The sequence below is a fragment of the Protopterus annectens genome, chromosome 4.part0 (genome assembly GCF_019279795.1).
Source record: "Protopterus annectens isolate FY-2018-M chromosome 4.part0, PAN1.0, whole genome shotgun sequence".
NCBI classification, from domain to species: Eukaryota; Metazoa; Chordata; order Ceratodontiformes; family Protopteridae; genus Protopterus; species Protopterus annectens.
Window position 1 is genome coordinate 513,294,635 of NC_056733.1, and position 21,470 is coordinate 513,316,104.

A 21,470-nucleotide genomic window follows, 5' to 3' on the forward strand; every position below is an offset into this window, starting at 1 on the left:
CCAATGCCTGTCAGCCTGGGATGACATGCTCGACAAGCCACGATGCTTCGCTAGGGACAGCTTGCACCTGTCACACCTGGGCTTTTGGATATTGGCAAAGGCTCTTGCTACCCCCATAGTGCCTTTTTTAGGCAAGGCTCAAAAGACAAACCCACCTCCATAGGTATCACAAGGAATAAGAAGCTAAGAGTAATGCCACTCAATGCCAGAAGTCTAAACCTCAAGATGCATGCACTCAAAACTCTCTTTAGCATGGAGAACATCGATATCTCTGTAGTAACAGAAACCTGGTTCAAGGCTCCCGAGAGCACCCCAGCACTACCAGGTTATACCTCATACCAAGCTTTTCTGCCCCAAAACTTGGACCGAACCACAAAAGGAGGGGGAGTATCAATATTCGTCAAAGATAACCACACCTCCAGGTTGGTGGCACAGCATGAAGCATCAGAGACTATCCATGTGCAACTAACAGTGGGTAAAACTGCCTTCCAGTTTATAGCCTGCTACAGACCACCCTCCCAAACCCAGGAACCCCACTCGGCCTTCCTGAGAACACTGGAAAATATGAAGGTCTCTCCAAACACCATTATATTGGGCGACTTCAACTACCCAAACATAGACTGGGAGCATTACTCTTGCTCCAACACCCTAGCCAAAAGGTTCCTAGAATTTATAAACTCAAATGCTATGGAACAACTTGTTACCACTCCCACAAGAGGGGAAAACATACTGGACCTGATCATCACCAAAATGGGGACTATATGCTCCAGACCAGAAGTGTATCCCTCACTGGTAAGATCAGACCATAAACTAATCTCACTAGATATTCACATCCCGACTCCACCCCCTGCCCTGAAAACCACAGTGAAAAACTTCTCTAAAGCAAATTTCACACTCCTCAAAACCGAGGTGGAATCCTTCAAAGCCCCCAGGCCTGTGGAAAATACGGCCCAGACCACAGAATCCTTTATAAATGCATTCTATGAACACCTTCAGGAATGCATGGATCATGCAATCCCAAATAAAACCAAGACCCAATCCTCCAAAGGCAGATGCCCTGTCTGATGGACCCTAGCCATAAACAAACTATACAATAGAAGGAGGAAGCTACTACATGATAGAACAAAATCCCAAAAAGGGAAGGCATCTCTGATCAGTGTTAGCAAAAAACTATGGGCACTCATAAAATCGTCTAAGGCCAACTTTGAGAGAAAAATTGCACAGGACACTAAGGATAATCATAAGGCTTTCCTTTGTTATGTTAGGAACCTGGGTGGGAATTCCCAGATATGCTCAGAATTAGTCCAAAATGACAAAAAATACACCGAACCCAGAGACATTGCCAACATCCTGACAGGTTCAGTGCAAACTTCTCCCCCCCTCCCCACCAAAAGGGCAAATATCTATCCCAGCAGAGTGCTGCCCCCCTGACATCTCAGATGCTCAGGTAAGAACTGCCCTCTCCAAAGCAAAAAACACAGCATCAATGGGACCAGACGGTGTCTCGGGCTGCGTCCTACATGAACTCCAAAAAGAGCTAAACCCAAACAAAAAACTACTGTTCAATCTCAGCCTTACTACAGGATATGTACCCAAAGAGTGGCGTACAGCAACAGTGGTCCCTCTCCACAAAGGTGGTGCCTCAACGGATCTTGGAAACTATCGCCCCATAAGCCTGACTAGCTTGGTCTGCAAAGCTATGGAAAGGATCATCATGGACCTCATAAATAAAGATATTGGGGACCTACAGACACTGGATCCTACCCAGTTTGGCTTTGTTAAGGGCAGATCCTGCCTCTTAAACCTGGTTGATTTCTTTGAAACAGTCACCAAGGCCATTGACGAGGGGAAGGTGGTCCACACAGCCTACCTGGACCTCGCAAAAGCCTTCGATACAATACCCCACAAAGGCATTATAGATAAGCTCAACAGCTTAAATATAAACCCCTATGTCACTAGATGGGTTGCAAACTGGCTCAAGGACAGAACCCACATGGTTAGAATTGCTGGAGCCATGTCAGACTCCAAACCAGTTACAAGTGGCATCCCACAAGGCTCAATTCTGGGACCTCTCTTGTTCGGTATATATTTCTCGGAGGTACAGGCCAACACGGAAGGACTGTGGCTGACCAAGTTTGCAGATGACTGCAAACTGGGTGCCATAATCGACTCTCCAGCCGACACAAGCATCCTCCAAAAGGTCCTCACAGAAACAGACAACTGGTTCCAGAGCCATGACCTCAAGCTAAATGCCAAAAAGTGTATAGTCATCCCCTTTGGCAAAAACAAAGTGCCCTCATATTACCACATAGGTGGTAATCCATTAAGTACAGAAGAAGTAATTAGGGACCTGGGGACCCAAGTTGATAGCAATCTCTCATTTGACAACCATGTGGCCAAAGTGGTTAGAAAAACATTTTATATAGCCCACCTAATCATAAAGGGATTCACATCTAGATCAGGGGAGGTCATCGTGCCTCTTTACTCATCCCTCATCAGGCCCATAATTGAGTACAATGCCCCTTTTGGGATGTACCTTACCAGACACCTGCAGCAACTGGAAAGACCCCAAAAGTACCTCACCAAGAGGATCAAAGGGCTCAAACAGATGCCATATGCTGCCCGGTTAAAGAAACTCCAGCTCTACTCAGTGGCATACCGCCTGCTCAGAGGCGATCTGTGCCTGATGTATAAAGCCATGTTCAACCCGGAATTAATGGACATGCTGCACCTCAGAAAATCCAAATCCCATCGAGCTATGCACTCGAGAGACTTGAACCTCAGCACTGAAATAAATAGGACATGCTGGAGGGACAGATTCATAACCAGAGGCTCCCTTCACTCTGGAATAAAATCCCAGTCCATGTTAGGCAGAGTCCCTCATTGACTCTCTTCAAGAGTAATCTTGATGAGTGGATGGGAGATCGTAGGTTTACCCCGGGTATCACTTCTGCGTCACTGTTAGACAGAGGCACAGTATACTAACCTCAAAAAAGGGCATAGCAAAATTAATTTAAAATGGGTGGCGAAAGCCAAACACACTCTGGCTAGGCTTATAAATGCCCTAGGGCAGATAGCCTAGTATGAACCTATGAACCTATAATCCTCTAATTTTTTTCCAGAGATTGAAAGGGACACTGTTTTAAGGGGAGTGAGACTTTTATTCCAAAGGTATAGAAGACATTGGTTAATGAACCTGTCAAATTACCTGCTGCTGTTAATAGAGATTGTGAGGTTAAGTATATACATATATATGTGTATGTATATATATATATATATATATATATATATATATATATATATATATATATATATATATATATATATGGGTCTACTTTAGTAGAGTGAAATACCACATACCTGACAATCATAATGCTTAGACAACTTAACCGACAACCACATTTGAATGACCTCTCGGATCACCGACTGGAAACTCCAGGTAAGTAACTAATTGGCTACCATGTTGAATTTTGCCCCTTACCCCCACTGTAGTGTGATCTCAGAGTTGGTATATTTAGTTAGAGGGGGATGCCCCCACATGAGTGGGTTTAATTTGCTTCACTTTTAATTTATTTTGTAGTGTGGCCAAGTGGTTACTTACCTAGAGTTTCCAGTCAGTGTTCTGAGAGGTTGTTCAAATGTGGTCATCTGTTAAGTCATCTCGACATTATGAAAGTTGGGTATATGGTATTTTGCTCTCCTAAAGTAGACCCATATATATATATATATATATATATATATATATATATATATATGTATATACACATTATATATATATATATATATATATATATATATATATATATATATTCATGTGTTAACTGTGTTTATTCCAGACATACATGTCAAATATAAGGGGGCGTTTTAGGTCATGGAATGTAAATCATAGATTGTTTTCCCTCAGGAGATGGCAGGAGATTGAGAACTGGACTGATCTTTAAGCCTGGCTGAGTAACTCTGGCTTCCAAGCATAACTAAAGAAGAACTGAACCCTCACATTAAGTCACTGTTCAAACTTAGCCTTACTAAAGGATATGTACCCAAGGAATGGCGTACAGCTACAGTGGTCCCACTCCACAAAGGTGGTGCCACAACAGACCCCGGAAACTATCACCCCATAAGCCTGACTAGTCTGGTCTGTAAAGCTATGGAGCGTATTATCATGGATCTCATAAACAAAGACATTGGGAGCCTCCAGACACTGGACCCTACTCAATTTGGCTTTGTTAAGGGCAGATCTTGACTCTTAAACCTAGTTGATTTCTTTGAAACAGTTACCAAAGCCATAGATGAGGGCAAGGTAGTCCACACAGCCTACCTGGACCTCGCAAAAGCCTTCGACACAATACCCCACTCTAGCATCATAAATAAGCTTACCAGCTTAAATATCAACCCCTATATCACAAGATGGGTTGCAAACTGGCTCAGAGATAGAACCCACATGGTCAGAATCACAGGTGCCATGTCTGAATCCAAACCAGTTACAAGTGGCGTCCCACAGGGCTCAGTTCTGGGACCTCTCTTGTTAGGTATATACTTCTCTGAGGTTCAGGCTAACACGGGGTGATTATGGCTGACAAAGTTCGCAGATGACTGCAAACTGGGGGCCATAATCAAATCTCCAGCTGACACAAGCATCCTCCAAAAGGGTCTCACAGAGACAGATGCTTGGTGCCAGAACCACGGCCTCAAGCTAAATGCTAAAAAGTGCATAGTCATCCCCTTTGGCAAAAACAAGGTGCCCACAAATTACCACATAGGTGGCAATCCATTAAGTACGGAAGAAGTAATGAGAGATTTGGGGACCAACGTAGATAGTAATCTCTCCTTTGATAATCACGTTGCCAAAGTGGTTAGAAAGACCTTCTATATAGCCCACCTTATCATGAAAAGGTTCACATCTAGATCAAGAGAGGTCATTGTGCCCCTCTACTCGTCACTCATCAGGCCCATAATTAAATACAATAACCCTTTTGGGATGTACCTTACCCGACACTTGCAGCAACTGGAGAGACCCCAAAAGTACCTCACCAAGAGGATCATGGGCTACAAACAGATGTCCTGTGCAGCTTGAGTAAAGAAACTCCAGCTCTACTCAGTTGCTTACCGCCTACTCAGAGGTGATCTTTGCCTGACGTACAAAGCCATGTCAAACCCAGAATTAATGGACATGCTCCACCACAAAAAATCCAAGTTCCTTAGAGCTACACGCTCCAGGGACCTAAACCTCAGCACAAAAATAAATAGGACATGCTGGAGGGACAGATTCATTTCCCAGAGGCTCCCCTCACTCTGGAATAGAATCCCAATTCATGTTAGACATAGCCCCCCGCTGACCCTCTTCAAGCGAAATTTGGACGCGTGGATGGGAAATCGCAAATTCACCCCTGGGATCTCTCCTGTGTCCCTGCTAGACAGAGGCACAGTAAACTAATCTTAAAAGGGTACCTTCTGTGACCTACTTTACAGAGGCACAGTAGGCTAATCTAATAGGGAGGCAGAAGCCAAATACACTCTGGCTAGGCTTATAAGTGCCCTAGGGCAGATAGCCTAGTATCTACTTATGAACCTATGAACCTATGAACAATCCTCTATACCACCTCTAGGTGAACCATATGTTTTGCTAGAAGTACTGTATAGAGACAAGAACATTGTATTCTTATTAGCCATATGGCCATACCAGTGAAATGTAGAGATAGTAATTAGAAATACCAATTCATATTATTTGAATCAAACTAAATGCCTTTACTAATAGAATTGCAATTTGTGGATTACAGCAGAGTTTTGTTTTTTTACCTATAATTACCTCTACTCATGCAGAGAATTGTCCAACTCCCCCTTCATAGGATATGTTTTTCTGACAGCCAGCTTGCAATCCATCAATTCAAATAAGTACTAGCTCTGAGCTCACAGAGATGCCTATGATCTCACTTGGGGGATGGTGTGAAGTGCATTTGTGAGACTGACATAACTAGCATGCACTGACAATCCTTTATCTAGTGCAATCATGACTTTGAAGAAAGTGGCCAGTTCTAAACAGCGTTATATACTCGTCACAAAACCATATAGGTTTCTGTCCAAGATTGGTAAATTACTTTTATCCCAGAGAACCAGTTCAATCAGTATCCTTTTCATAACCTTCCAGATCATACGTCTAAAACTACTGCCTTAATAACCCCCTAGACTGGCTGTGGATCCACTCTTACAGGCAGAAACCACTGTTGTCTGTTGCATACCTCTCAACCCCAATATGAGAAAGTCATGGACGGTGGACCTGAAAATCATGGAAAAATTCACTTCCAACTTGCACAGCACGAGGTTTAATAACAATTTTTTATTACTGCCTCCATGGGGAACCAAACCTTCAAAACCATGCATACAGTCGTTAAATATTTTATTTCCACAGTACACACAAGAAATTAAAGAAACACTGACCATTTAACATCAAAGAATACATTATTTCTTATATCACAATTGATGTTAGATAGCAAATCGTTTGTAAAAACAACCAATAATAATAATCAAAATAATAATAAAAAAAATAATGTCACAGTTCACTGTCTTAAGTATGTCATTATTCATTATACACCACTAATGTGTGTAAAAAAACTCCCCTATATCATTTCAGCGAATTCCTATAAACAAAACTGCCAGATAATGGTCCATGCAGTATATCAGACAATATCACACTCTAAGTATTCCAGTACATTTATGAAAAAAAAAAATGAAATTTACATTATATATTTTAAAACAAAATCTGCTTTCAAGTTATTTTAAGTTAACAACTTGTTTCCTCCTTTGTAAATATTCTGAGGCCAGAACTGAAAACTTGAAATGTACAAACTTCTTCCATGACATTTCCAATGATGTTCTGCTGTAGAGCAATCCATGTCCCTAACATCTTTAGTATAGTCAGATATTCCGATCTTCACTTTCTTTCTAGTTTGACCAGTGTACCATTTTTCACACTGACAGCTCCATTTCATTCTATACACAGCCATGCTACTTTGTAACAGCATATTTACAAAGGGGAGGAAACAAGGTGTTAGTTTTAGAACTTTAAATAAGTTGGAAGCACTTCTTATTTTAAAATACAACACTATAGGACCAAGAGGATATACTGACTACTCAAATCCTTTTTTTGATCTGTTACAATTAATTGCACATATGCTAATGAATAGTTCTCCCTGTGATTTTTTTGGCCCATGTTCTATATGTAATATTTGTTTCTATTAAACTTTAAACTTTAATTACTATTGCTCTGTCCATTTAATCTATTCTTTCCTTAGACATTCCCTTCCCACATCTTCCAGAGATGCACCTCTCTTTGTTTCATCCACAAGGAGAATATCTCTACCCTCTGTGCCTTCAGATATGTCTGAAACAAACACTCTGAACAGCAATGGATCCAGCACGGATCCCTGCTCATGCACTGCCTAAATGAAACAGTAAGCACACATCCCATGTGTGCAGAGACTAAATGAAAGTCATCACAGATCCCATCTGCACATTGATTAAATGAGACAGTCATTACAGATCCTATCTGTACATTGATTAAATGAAACAGTCATCACAGATCCCATCTGTGCACTGATTAAATGAAACAGTTATCACAGATCCCATCTGTGCATTGATTAAATGAAAAAGTAAGCCCAGATCTCAAGCACTTACTGCCTAAATGAATCAGCTAGTATAGATTACAGGCATACATTAACTACAACTGTAAGCACACATACCAGATGCACAATAACAGAAGCACTTGGTGCAGATGCTAGAGAATTACTGATTAAATACACATATTACAGAAATGCACTAAATCAAGCAGTCAGCACAGGTCCCAGATACTTAAAAATAAATGAAGTAGTCAACCAAGACCCAAGATATGCAGTCATGCACATGCTGAATGAAGCAGTGAATAAAGATCCAGCTATGCACTGATTATGTGATCCCTGGCACTCAGTGATGACAGTGAAGCAGTCATTACAGACCCCAGGCACAGAGTGACTACAATGAAAAATTCATCACAGACCCCAGGCACACAGTGACTACAATGAAGCAGTCATCACAGACCCCTGGCACATAATGTCTACTGTGAACAGTCATCACAGATCCCAGGCACATAATGATGACTAATGTGAAGCTAACATCACATATCCTAGGTACACACTGACTATAATGAAGCATTTGTTACAGACTCTAGGCACACTGACTACAATGAAGCATTTGTCCCAGGCCTCAGGCACGCACTGATAACAGTGACATGGTCATCTTAGATCCTAGGCACACATTGACTACAACGGAGGAGTCATTACAAACCCCAGGTACACAATGACTACAATGAAGCAGTCGTCAGAGATCCCAGGCACACAGTGACTACAATGAAGAAGTCATCAAAGACTCCTACAATGAAGAAGTCATCACAGACCTCAGGCACATAATGCCAATTATAAACAGTTGTCATAGATCCCAGGCACACACTGACTACAATGAAACAGTCTTGACAGACCCCAGGCACACACTTACTACAATGAAGCAGTCATCACAGACCCCTGGCACTTAATGCTTATTGTGGACAATCATCACAGATCCCAGGCACATAATGCCTATTGTGAACAGTTGTCACAGATCCTAGGCACATACTGACTGCAATGAAGCAGTCATCATAGACCCCAGACACATAATGCCTATTGTGAACAGCTGTCACAGATCCCAACTACATAATGCCTACTGTTAACAGTGATCACAGACACGAGGCACATAATGCCTGTTGTGAACAATCATCATAGATCCCAAGCACACACCGACTACAATGAAGCATTCATCACAGGCTTCAGGCACACAGTGACTACAATAAAGCTGCTATCACAGACCCCGGGACCATAATGACTATTGTGAACAGTCAACACATTGACTGTAATGAAGCATTTGTCACAGACCCCAGTCACACACTGATTACAATGAAGCAGTCATCACAGGACCCAGGCACACAGTGACTTCAATGAAGCTGTCATCACAGACCCCAGGACCATAATGACTATTGTGAACAGTCAACATATTGACTGTAATGAAGCATTCATCACAGACCTCAGTCACACACTGACTACAATGAAGCAGTCATCACAGGACCCAGGTACACAGTAACTACGATGAAGTAGTCATCACAGACCCCAAGCTCATAATGTCTATTTTGAACAGTCATCACATATCCCAGGCACATAATGACTATTGTAAAAACTTGTCACAGATCCGAGGCACATAGTGCCTATTGTAAAGCAGTCATCACTGATTCCAGGCACACACTGACTACTATGAAGCATTCATCAGAGATCCCAGGCACACAATGATTACATTGAAGCAGTAATCACAGACCCTAGGCGCACTCTTATAATGAAACAGTCATCTCAGACTCCAGGCACAGACTAACTACAATGAAGCATTGGTCACAGACTGCAGACACAAACTGATTACAATGAAGCATTGGTCACAGACCATAGCCAGGCACACACTGACTATAATGAAGCAGTCTTCATAGATCTCAGACACTTATTGACCACAGACCCCAGGCATACACAAACTTAAAGCAGTCATCTTAGTCCTCAAAGACCATTAGCCAAGTAGGCAAAAGGTGAACTCACACTGCAGTTCACAATAGTTCTGATGAGGTCCCATTGGGGATGAAAGCACTTAACTGCTGGATGTGCTTTTAACAATAAAGTGCAGTGTGAGTTCACCTTTTGCCTACTTGGTTAATGGCCTTTGTGTCAATTGGTGTTCCAGTTTGGTGATCTTAGTCCTCAAGCAAATAGTGAATAAATTAAGTAGCCACAGCAGACCCCAAAAACTTGTCAACAAACAAATTAAGTAGTTATCACAATTTCTGTGCAGTTACTGACTGACTGAATTAGTTATCATAGTTTCATGCAATGAAATGACTAATTGAAGCACATATCCCATTGCCACACTGACTAAGTAAGGCAATAGGCACAGATGCTAGGCATGCAGAAAAGTAAAAGTTAAAAGAGGTTCTATTATCCCATAGCTATGTGAAAATAGTCAGTGACAGCACAAATCTCAGGCATGTACTGATTAAGTAACCATCACAGATCTCAAGCATGTAATTATTCAGTATTAAGCATACATCTAAGGCATGCACTGACTAAATTAAGCAGTTGCTGCAGTTCCCAGGCTTGCAGAATCTAACTAAAATTTTGTGTAGAGTCACCTATGCCTCAGCTAAATGAAATACATAGTATGGATCCCAGGAGTATGGAAACTAACTTAACTAAACAGTACTATATATTCTATTATGTGGGAGGCGGAGTGGTGTGGCGGTTAGTGTTGTCACCTCACAGCAAGAGGTTCTCTGGTTTGATTCTCTGCTGGGGTACTTTCTGTGTGGAGTCTGCATGTCCTTGCATTTCCATGGGTTTCTTCTGGGTGCTCCAGTTTCCTCCACATTCCAAAGACATGTGTCTGGATCGTTTCTCCCAGGCCTCCACTGAAAATGGGCTCTCAACCAGTTGGACTTTCCCGGTAAACAAATGTTAAGTAAATAACTAATTAAATAAATATTATTCAGCAACTAAATGAAATATGAAGCACAGATCCCAGACATGCAAAAACTAAATAAAAGTTAGAGAAGATTCCATTATGCCCTGACTAAATAAAATATCTAGTACACATCCCAGGGAGGGGCAGAAACTAAATACAAGTTAGTATAGATTCCATGATCCCCTAACTAAATGAAATATGTAGTACAGATCCCAGGCATGTGGAAACTAAATAAAAGTCAGTCTAGATTCAGTTATTCTTAAGCATCTGAAATAGGTAGTACAGATCCCTGGCATGTGGAAACTAACTAAAAGTTAGTGTATATTCCATTATCCTCTAACTAAATGAAATGTGTAGTACAGATCCCAGACATACAGAAACTAAATAAAAATTAGTGTAGATTTCATTATCCCCTGACTAAATGAAATTTCTAGCACAGATCCCAGGCATGTGGACACTAAATATTAGTGTAGATTCCATTAACCAGTAACTAAATGAAATATGTAGTATAGATCTCAGGCATGTAGAAACCAAGTTAGTGTGGATTCTATTATCCCTCAACTAAATGAAATATGAAGTATAGATCCCAGGCATGCGGAAACTAAATAAATGTTAGTGTAGATTCCATTATCCCCCAATTAAATGAAATGCATAGTATAGCTTCCAGGTATGCAGAAACGAAAGTTTTATTTTCTAAATTACATTATCCTCTGACTAAATACCTTTTATAGATCCCAGGCATGTAGAAACTAAATAAAAGTCAGTGTAGATTCCGTGAACCCTAACTAAATGAAATACATAATACAGATTATGTATTTCCTCATGGATAATCCCCATGTATGTGGAAACTAAAAAAGTTAATGTGGATTCCATTATCCCTGAACTAAATTAAATATGTAGTACAGATCCCAGGCATGTGGAAACTAACTGAGTTAGAGTCCACTAACCCCTAACTAAATGAAATATGTAGTACAGATCTGAGACATGTGGAATCTAACTAAGTTAGTGTGGATTCAATTATCCCTCAGATAAATGAAATACATAGTACAGATCCCAGTCATGCAGAAACTAAATAACAGTTAGCATAGATTCCATTATCCCCTAACTAAATGAATTACACAGCATACATACATACATGCAGAAACTAATGAAAACGTAGTGAAGATTCCATTATCTCTTAACTGAATGAAATGCATAGTATACATCCAAGGCATGCATAAACTAAAGAAAAGTAGTGTAGATTTCATTATTCCCTGACTAAATGAAATATCTAGTACAGATCCCAGTCATCTGGAAACTAACTAAAAGTTAGTGTAGATTCCATTATCCCCTAATTAAGTGAAATACATAGCATAAATCTTAGGCATGTGGAAACAAGTTAGTTAGATTCCACTGCCCCCTAACTAAATAAAATATGTAGCACAGATCCCAAGTATGTGGAAACTAAGTTGGTGTGGATTCCATTATGCCTCAACTAAATGAAATATGTAGTACAGATTCCAGGCATACGGAAACTAAATAAAAGTTAGTGTAGATTCCATTATCCCCCTAACTAAATGAAATACATAGTGCACACTTCAAGCATGTGGAAACTGACTAAAGGTAAGTGTATATTCCATTATCCCCTAACTAAATGAAATATGTAGTACAGCTTCCAGACATGCAAAAGCTAAATGAAAGTTAGTATAAATTACACTATTTCCTGACTAAATGAAATATCTATTACACATCCCAGGTATGTGGAAACTAAATAAAAGTTAGTGTGGATTCCATTATCCTTCAATTAAATGAAATATGTAGTACAGATCCCAGGCATGTGGAAACTAACTAAAAGTTAGTGTAGATTCCATTAACCATCAACTAAATGAAATACATAGTAGAGATCCCAGGCACGCAGAAACTAAATAAAGGCTAGAGTAGATCCCATTATCCCTCAAATAAACGAAATATGTAGTACAGATCTCAGGCATGTGGAAACTAAAAATGAGTTTAAATTCTATTATCCCCTAACTAGGTGTAATACGCAGTACAGATCCCAGGCATGTGGAGGTTAACTATGTTAGCATCAATTCTATTATTCCTCATCTAAACAAAATATGTAGTAAAGATCCCAGGCATGTAGAAACTAACTAAAAGTTATTGTAGATTCAATTATCCACTAACTAAATCAAATTACGTAGTACGTATCCCAAGCATGCAGAAACTAAAGTGTACATTCCATTATTCCCTAACTAAATGAAGTATGTACAACAGGTTCTAGGCATGCAGAAACTAAATTAAAGGTACTGTAAATTCCATTATCCCCTGACTAAATGAAATATCTATTACAGATGCCAGGCATGTGAAAACTAAATAAAAGTTAGTGTAGATTCTATGATCCCTTAACTAAATGGAATATATGATGCAGATCCCAGGCATGTGGAAAGTAAGTTACTGTGGATTCCATTATCCCTGAACTAAATTAAATACATAGTTCAGATCCCAGGCAAGTGGAAACTAAAAGTTAGTATAGATTCCACTATACCCTAACAAAATGAAATACGTAGTACAGATGTCAGGCATGTGGAAGCTAACTAAGTTACTGTGGATTCCATTATCCCTCAAATAAAAGAAATACATAGTACAGAACCCAGGCAGATGAAAACTGAATAAAAGTTTGTGCAGAATCCATTATCCCCTAACTAGTACACATACATGCAAAAACTAAAACATTAGTGTAGAATCCATTATCTCCGAAATAAATAAAATATGTAGTACAGATACCAGGCATGTGGAAATTAACTAAAAGTTATTGTAGATTCCATTATCCCTTAAATAAATGAAATCTGTAGTACAGATCCTAGGCATGTGGAAACTAAGACAGTGTAGATTCCATTATCCCCTAACTAAATTAAATGTGTTGTACAGCTTCCAGGCATACAGAAATCTAATGAAAATTAGACTCTGGAATAGACTGCCCATACATGTCAAGCAGAGTGCCTCCTTGGCCCTCTTCAAAAGGAACTTTGATGATTGGATGGGAGAAAGGAAATTCACCCCAGGGATCACGTCAGTTGCCCTGCTAGACAGGAGTCCAGGGAAGTAAATAGTGTGGGAAGAAATAGACAGGGAATTTTTATGGCTAGGCATGTATAGTCCCTAGGGCCGATAGCCTAGTACCATCCTATGAACCTATAAATTACATTATCCACTGACTAAATGAAATATCTACTACAGATCCCAGGCATGTGGAAACTAAATAAAAGTTAGGGCAGATTTTATGATCCCCCGACTAAATGGAATACTTAATACAGATGTGGAAACTAAGTCAGTGGCTTCCATTATCCTTAAACTAAATGAAATACATAGTACAGATCATAGGCATATGGAAAGTAAAAGTTACCATGGATTCCACTATCACCTAACTAAATTATATATGCACTGCAGATCAGAGGCATGTGGACACTAAGTTAATGTGGATTTCATTATCCCTCAAATAAATGAAATACATAATCAGAACCCAGGCATGTGGAAACTAAGTTAGTTAGATTCTACTATCTCCTAACTAAATAAATAAATCTATAGTACAGTTCCCAAGCATGCAGAAACTAAATAAAAGTTAGTGTAAATTCCATTATCTTCTAATTAAATGAAATAAGGAGTACAGCTCCCAGGCATGTGGAAACTAACTAAAATTTAGTGTAGACTCCATTACCCTTTAACTCAGTGAAATACATAGTACACATCCCAGGCATGTGAAAAGTATGCTAGTGTGGATTCCACTATGCCTCAATTAAATGAAACGTAGTACATAATTAAAAGTTAGTGTAGATCCTGTTATCTCCTAACTAAATGAAATACGGAGTACACATCCCAGGCATGCATAGCCTAAAGAAAAATTAATGTAGGTTTTATTATCCCCTGAGTAAATGAAATACGGAGTACACATCCCAGGCATGCATAGCCTAAAGAAAAATTAATGTAGGTTTTATTAAGCCCTGAGTAAATGAAATACCTAGTACAGATGCCATGTATATGGAAACTAGCTAAAATTTAGTGTAGATTCCATCATCCCCTAACTAAATGAAATGCATAGTATAGATTTTAGGCATTTGGAAGCTGACTAAGATAGTTAGATTTCAATATTCTAACTAAGTGAAATACGTAGCACACATCCTAGGCATGTGGAAACTAAGTTAGTGTATATTCCATTATTCCTCAGCTAAGTACAATATGTAGTACAAATCTCACACATATGGAAACTAAATAAAAGTTAGTGCAGATTTCATTATCCCCTAGCTAAATGAAATATATAGTACAAATTCCATGCATGTGGAAACTACCTAAAAATTACTGTAGATTCTATTATCACCTAAGTGAAATATGCAGTACAGATCGCAAGCATGTGGAAATTAATTATGTTAATGTGCATTACATTATTCCTTAACTAAATGAAATATGTAGTACACATCCCAGGCATGTAGAAACTAACTAAAAGTTAGTGTGGATTCCATTATCTACTAACTAAATGAAATATGTAGTAGAAATCACATGCATGTTGAAACTAAGTAAAAGTTAGTGAGATTCCATCATCCTCTAACTAAATGAAATATGCAGTACAGGCACCAGGCATGTGAAACCTAAGTTAGTATGGATTCCATTAAACCTCAACTAAATGAAATACATAGTACAAATCTCAGGCATGGAGAAGCTAAATAAAGGCTAGAGTAGATCCCATTATCCCTCAAATAAATAAAATATTTAGTACAGGTCCCAGGTATGTGGAAATTATCTGAAAGTGAGTGTAACTTCTATTATCCCTTGACTAAATGAAATACATAGTACAGATCCCAGGCATGTGGAAACTAAATAAAAGTTAGTTTAGATTTTATAATCCCCTAACCAAATGGATTATATAATACAGATCACAGGTATGTGGAAAGTAAGTTAGGTGGATTCCATAATCCTTGAACTAAATGAAATACGTAGTATAGATCCCAGGCATGTGGAAACTAAAAGTTAGCATAGATTCCATTATCCCCTAACTAAATGAAATATGTAGTACATATCTCAGACATACAGAAACTAACTAAAATTTAGTGAAGATTGAATTTTACCCTAAGTGAAATACATGTACAGATCTCAAGGATGTGGACACTAACTAAAAGTTAGTGTAGATTCTATTATCCCCTAAATAAATGAAACATACTACATCTTTCAGGCATGCAGAAACTAAATGAAAATGAGTGTAAATTACATTATTCTCTGACTAAATGAAATATCTATTACAGATCCCAAGCATGTGGAAACTAAATAAAAGTTAGTGCAGATTCCATGATCCCCTAACTAAATGAAATACATAATACAGATCCTAAGCATGTGGAAACTACATAAGTTAGTGTAGAGTCCATAATCATTAAACTAAATGAAATATGTAGTACAGATGCCAGGCATGTGGAAATTAAATAAAAGTTAGTACACATTCAGTTATGCCCTAACTAAATAAAATATGTAGTTCAGATCCCAGGTATGTCGAAACTAAAACTTAGTATAGTTTCCATTATCTGCTAAATAAATAACATATGTAGTACAAATCCCATGCATGTTGAAACGAACTAAAATGTAGTGTAGATTCCAGTATCCCCTAACTAAATGAAATATGTAGTACAGATACCAGGCATGTGGAAACAAACTAGGATAGTGTGGATACCATTATCCCTCAACTAAATGAAATAACTAGTACGGATCCCAGGGATGCAGAAACTAAATACAAATGTGTGTGGATTACATTGTCCTCTAACTAAATGAAGTATTTAGGACAGATCTGAGGTATGTGGAAACTAACTAAAAGACAGTGTAGATTTCATGATTTCATAATGAAATGAAATACATAGTGCAGATCCAAGGCATGCAGAAACTACTTAAAAGTTATTCTAGACTCTATTATCCCCTAACTAAATGAAATATTTAGGACAGATACCAGGGATGTGGAAACTAACTAAAACTTACTGTAGATCCCATTATGCCCTAACCAAATGAAATACACAGTGCAGATCTCAGGTATGTGGAAACTACCTAAAAGTTATGATAAATTCCATTATCCCCTAACTAAATGAAATATGTTGCACAGATCTCAGGCATGCAGAAACTAAATAAAAGTTAGTGTAGATTGCATTATCCCCTAACCAGTGAAATACATAGTACACATCCCAGGCATGTGTAAATTAATTAAAAGTTAGTGTAGATGCCATTATCTCCTAACTAAGTGAAATATGTAGTGCAGACCCCAGGCACACAGAAACTAACTAAAAGTTAGTGTAGATTCCATTATCCTTTAACTTAATGAAGTATGTAGTATACATCTCAGAGTTGTAGAAACTAACCAAGTTAGTGCAGATTCCATTATCCCTCAACTAAATGAAATATGTAGTACAGATCCCAGGCACACAGAAACTAACTAAAAGTTAGTGTAGATTCCATTATACTTTAACTTAATGAAGTATGTAGTATACATCCCAGAGTTGTAGAAACTAACCAAGTTAGTGCAGATTTCATTATCCCTCAACTAAATGAAATATGTAGTACAGATCCCAGGCATGTGGAAACTAACTGAGTTAGAGTCCACTAACCCCTAACTAAATGAAATATGTAGTACAGATCTGAGACATGTGGAATCTAACTAAGTTAGTGTGGATTCAATTATCCCTCAGATAAATGAAATACATAGTACAGATCCCAGTCATGCAGAAACTAAATAACAGTTAGCATAGATTCCATTATCCCCTAACTAAATGAATTACACAGCATACATACATACATGCAGAAACTAATGAAAACGTAGTGAAGATTCCATTATCTCTTAACTGAATGAAATGCATAGTATACATCCAAGGCATGCATAAACTAAAGAAAAGTAGTGTAGATTTCATTATTCTCTGACTAAATGAAATATCTAGTACAGATCCCAGTCATCTGGAAACTAACTAAAAGTTAGTGTAGATTCCATTATCCCCTAATTAAGTGAAATACATAGCATAAATCTTAGGCATGTGGAAACAAGTTAGTTAGATTCCACTGCCCCCTAACTAAATAAAATATGTAGCACAGATCCCAAGTATGTGGAAACTAAGTTGGTGTGGATTCCATTATGCCTCAACTAAATGAAATATGTAGTACAGATTCCAGGCATACGGAAACTAAATAAAAGTTAGTGTAGATTCCATTATCCCCCTAACTAAATGAAATACATAGTGCACACTTCAAGCATGTGGAAACTGACTAAAGGTAAGTGTATATTCAATTATCCCCTAACTAAATGAAATATGTAGTACAGCTTCCAGACATGCAAAAGCTAAATGAAAGTTAGTATAAATTACACTATTTCCTGACTAAATGAAATATCTATTACACATCCCAGGTATGTGGAAACTAAATAAAAGTTAGTGTGGATTCCATTATCCTTCAATTAAATGAAATATGTAGTACAGATCCCAGGCATGTGGAAACTAACTAAAAGTTAGTTTAGATTCCATTAACCATCAACTAAATGAAATACATAGTAGAGATCCCAGGCACGCAGAAACTAAATAAAGGCTAGAGTAGATCCCATTATCCCTCAAATAAACGAAATATGTAGTACAGATCTCAGGCATGTGGAAACTAAAAATGAGTTTAAATTCTATTATCCCCTAACTAGGTGTAATACGCAGTACAGATCCCAGGCATGTGGAGGTTAACTATGTTAGCATCAATTCTATTATTCCTCATCTAAACAAAATATGTAGTAAAGATCCCAGGCATGTAGAAACTAACTAAAAGTTATTGTAGATTCAATTATCCACTAACTAAATCAAATTACGTAGTACGTATCCCAAGCATGCAGAAACTAAAGTGTACATTCCATTATTCCCTAACTAAATGAAGTATGTACAACAGGTTCTAGGCATGCAGAAACTAAATTAAAGGTACTGTAAATTCCATTATCCCCTGACTAAATGAAATATCTATTACAGATGCCAGGCATGTGAAAACTAAATAAAAGTTAGTGTAGATTCTATGATCCCTTAACTAAATGGAATATATAATGCAGATCCCAGGCATGTGGAAAGTAAGTTACTGTGGATTCCATTATCCCTGAACTAAATTAAATACATAGTTCAGATCTCAGGCAAGTGGAAACTAACTAAAAGTTAGTATAGATTCCACTATACCCTAACAAAATGAAATACGTAGTACAGATGTCAGGCATGTGGAAGCTAACTAAGTTACTGTGGATTCCATTATCCCTCAAATAAAAGAAATACATAGTACAGAACCCAGGCAGATGAAAACTGAATAAAAGTTTGTGCAGAATCCATTATCCCCTAACTAGTACACATACATGCAAAACTAAAACATTAGTGTAGAATCCATTATCTCCGAAATAAATAAAATATGTAGTACAGATACCAGGCATGTGGAAATTAACTAAAAGTTATTGTAGATTCCATTATCCCTTAAATAAATGAAATCTGTAGTACAGATCCTAGGCATGTGGAAACTAAGACAGTGTAGATTCCATTATCCCCTAACTAAATTAAATGTGTTGTACAGCTTCCAGGCATACAGAAATCTAATGAAAATTAGACTCTGGAATAGACTGCCCATACATGTCAAGCAGAGTGCCTCCTTGGCCCTCTTCAAAAGGAACTTTGATGATTGGATGGGAGAAAGGAAATTCACCCCGGGGATCACGTCAGTTGCCCTGCTAGACAGGAGTCCAGGGAAGTAAATAGTGTGGGAAGAAATAGACAGGGAATTTTTATGGCTAGGCATGTATAGTCCCTAGGGCCGATAGCCTAGTACCATCCTATGAACCTATAAATTACATTATCCACTGACTAAATGAAATATCTACTACAGATCCCAGGCATGTGGAAACTAAATAAAAGTTAGGGCAGATTTTATGATCCCCCGACTAAATGGAATACTTAATACAGATGTGGAAACTAAGTCAGTGGCTTCCATTATCCTTGAACTAAATGAAATACATAGTACAGATCATAGGCATATGGAAAGTAAAAGTTACCATGGATTCCACTATCACCTAACTAAATTATATATGCACTGCAGATCAGAGGCATGTGGACACTAAGTTAATGTGGATTTCATTATCCCTCAAATAAATGAAATACATAATCAGAACCCAGGCATGTGGAAACTAAGTTAGTTAGATTCTACTATCTCTAACTAAATAAATAAATCTATAGTACAGTTCCCAAGCATGCAGAAACTAAATAAAAGTTAGTGTAAATTCCATTATCTTCTAATTAAATGAAATAAGGAGTACAGCTCCCAGGAATGTGGAAACTAACTAAAATTTAGTGTAGACTCCATTACCCTTTAACTCAGTGAAATACATAGTACACATCCCAGGCATGTGAAAAGTATGCTAGTGTGGATTCCACTATGCCTCAATTAAATGAAACGTAGTACATAATTAAAAGTTAGTGTAGATCCTGTTATCTCCTAACTAAATGAAATACGAGTACACATCCCAGGCATGCATAGCCTAAAGAAAAATTAATGTAGGTTTTATTATCCCTGAGTAAATGAAATACGGAGTACACATCCCAGGCATGCATAGCCTAAAGAAAAATTAATGTAGGTTTTATTAAGCCCTGAGTAAATGAAATACCTAGTACAGATGCCATGTATATGGAAACTAGCTAAAATTTAGTGTAGATTCCATCATCCCCTAACTAAATGAAATGCATAGTATAGATTTTAGGCATTTGGAAGCTGACTAAGATAGTTAGATTTCAATATTCTAACTAAGTGAAATACGTAGCACACATCCTAGGCATGTGGAAACTAAGTTAGTGTATATTCCATTATTCCTCAGCTAAGTACAATATGTAGTACAAATCTCACACATATGGAAACTAAATAAAAGTTAGTGCAGATTTCATTATCCCCTAGCTAAATGAAATATATAGTACAAATTCCATGCATGTGGAAACTACCTAAAAATTACTGTAGATTCTATTATTCCCTAAGTGAAATATGCAGTACAGATCAAGCATGTGGAAATTAATTATGTTAATGTGCATTACATTATTCCTTAACTAAATGAAATATGTAGTACACATCCCAGGCATGTAGAAACTAACTAAAAGTTAGTGTGGATTCCATTATCTACTAACTAAATGAAATATGTAGTAGAAATCACATGCATGTTGAAACTAAGTAAAAGTTAGTGAGATTCCATCATCCTCTAACTAAATGAAATATGCAGTACAGGCACCAGGCATGTGAAACCTAAGTTAGTATGGATTCCATTAAACCTCAACTAAATGAAATACATAGTACAAATCTCAGGCACGGAGAAGCTAAATAAAGGCTAGAGTAGATCCCATTATCCCTCAAATAAATAAAATATTTAGTACAGGTCCCAGGTATGTGGAAATTATCTGAAAGTGAGTGTAACTTATATTATCCCTTGACTAAATGAAATACATAGTACAGATCCCAGGCATGTGGAAACTAAATAAAAGTTAGTTTAGATTTTATAATCCCCTAACCAAATGGATTATATAATACAGATCACAGGTATGTGGAAAGTAAGTTAGGGTGGATTCCATAATCCTTGAACTAAATGAAATACGTAGTATAGATCCCAGGCATGTGGAAACTAAAAGTTAGCATAGATTCCATTATCCCCTAACTAAATGAAATATGTAGTACATATCTCAGACATACAGAAACTAACTAAAATTTAGTGAAGATTGAATTTTACCCTAAGTGAAATACATGTACAGATCTCAAGGATGTGGACACTAACTAAAAGTTAGTGTAGATTCTATTATCCCCTAAATAAATGAAACATACTACATCTTTCAGGCATGCAGAAACTAAATGAAAATGAGTGTAAATTACATTATTCTCTGACTAAATGAAAT

The 21,470-nt window shown here is 37.8% G+C and overlaps 1 protein-coding gene across 1 annotated transcript in view; it reads right to left on the reverse strand.

The window, feature by feature from the left end:
• The window catches only part of NEFH (neurofilament heavy chain), a 151,502-nt gene that overhangs the window by 68,608 nt on the left and 61,424 nt on the right, over positions 1 to 21,470 (reverse strand). The gene's annotated exons all lie outside the window — the stretch shown is intronic.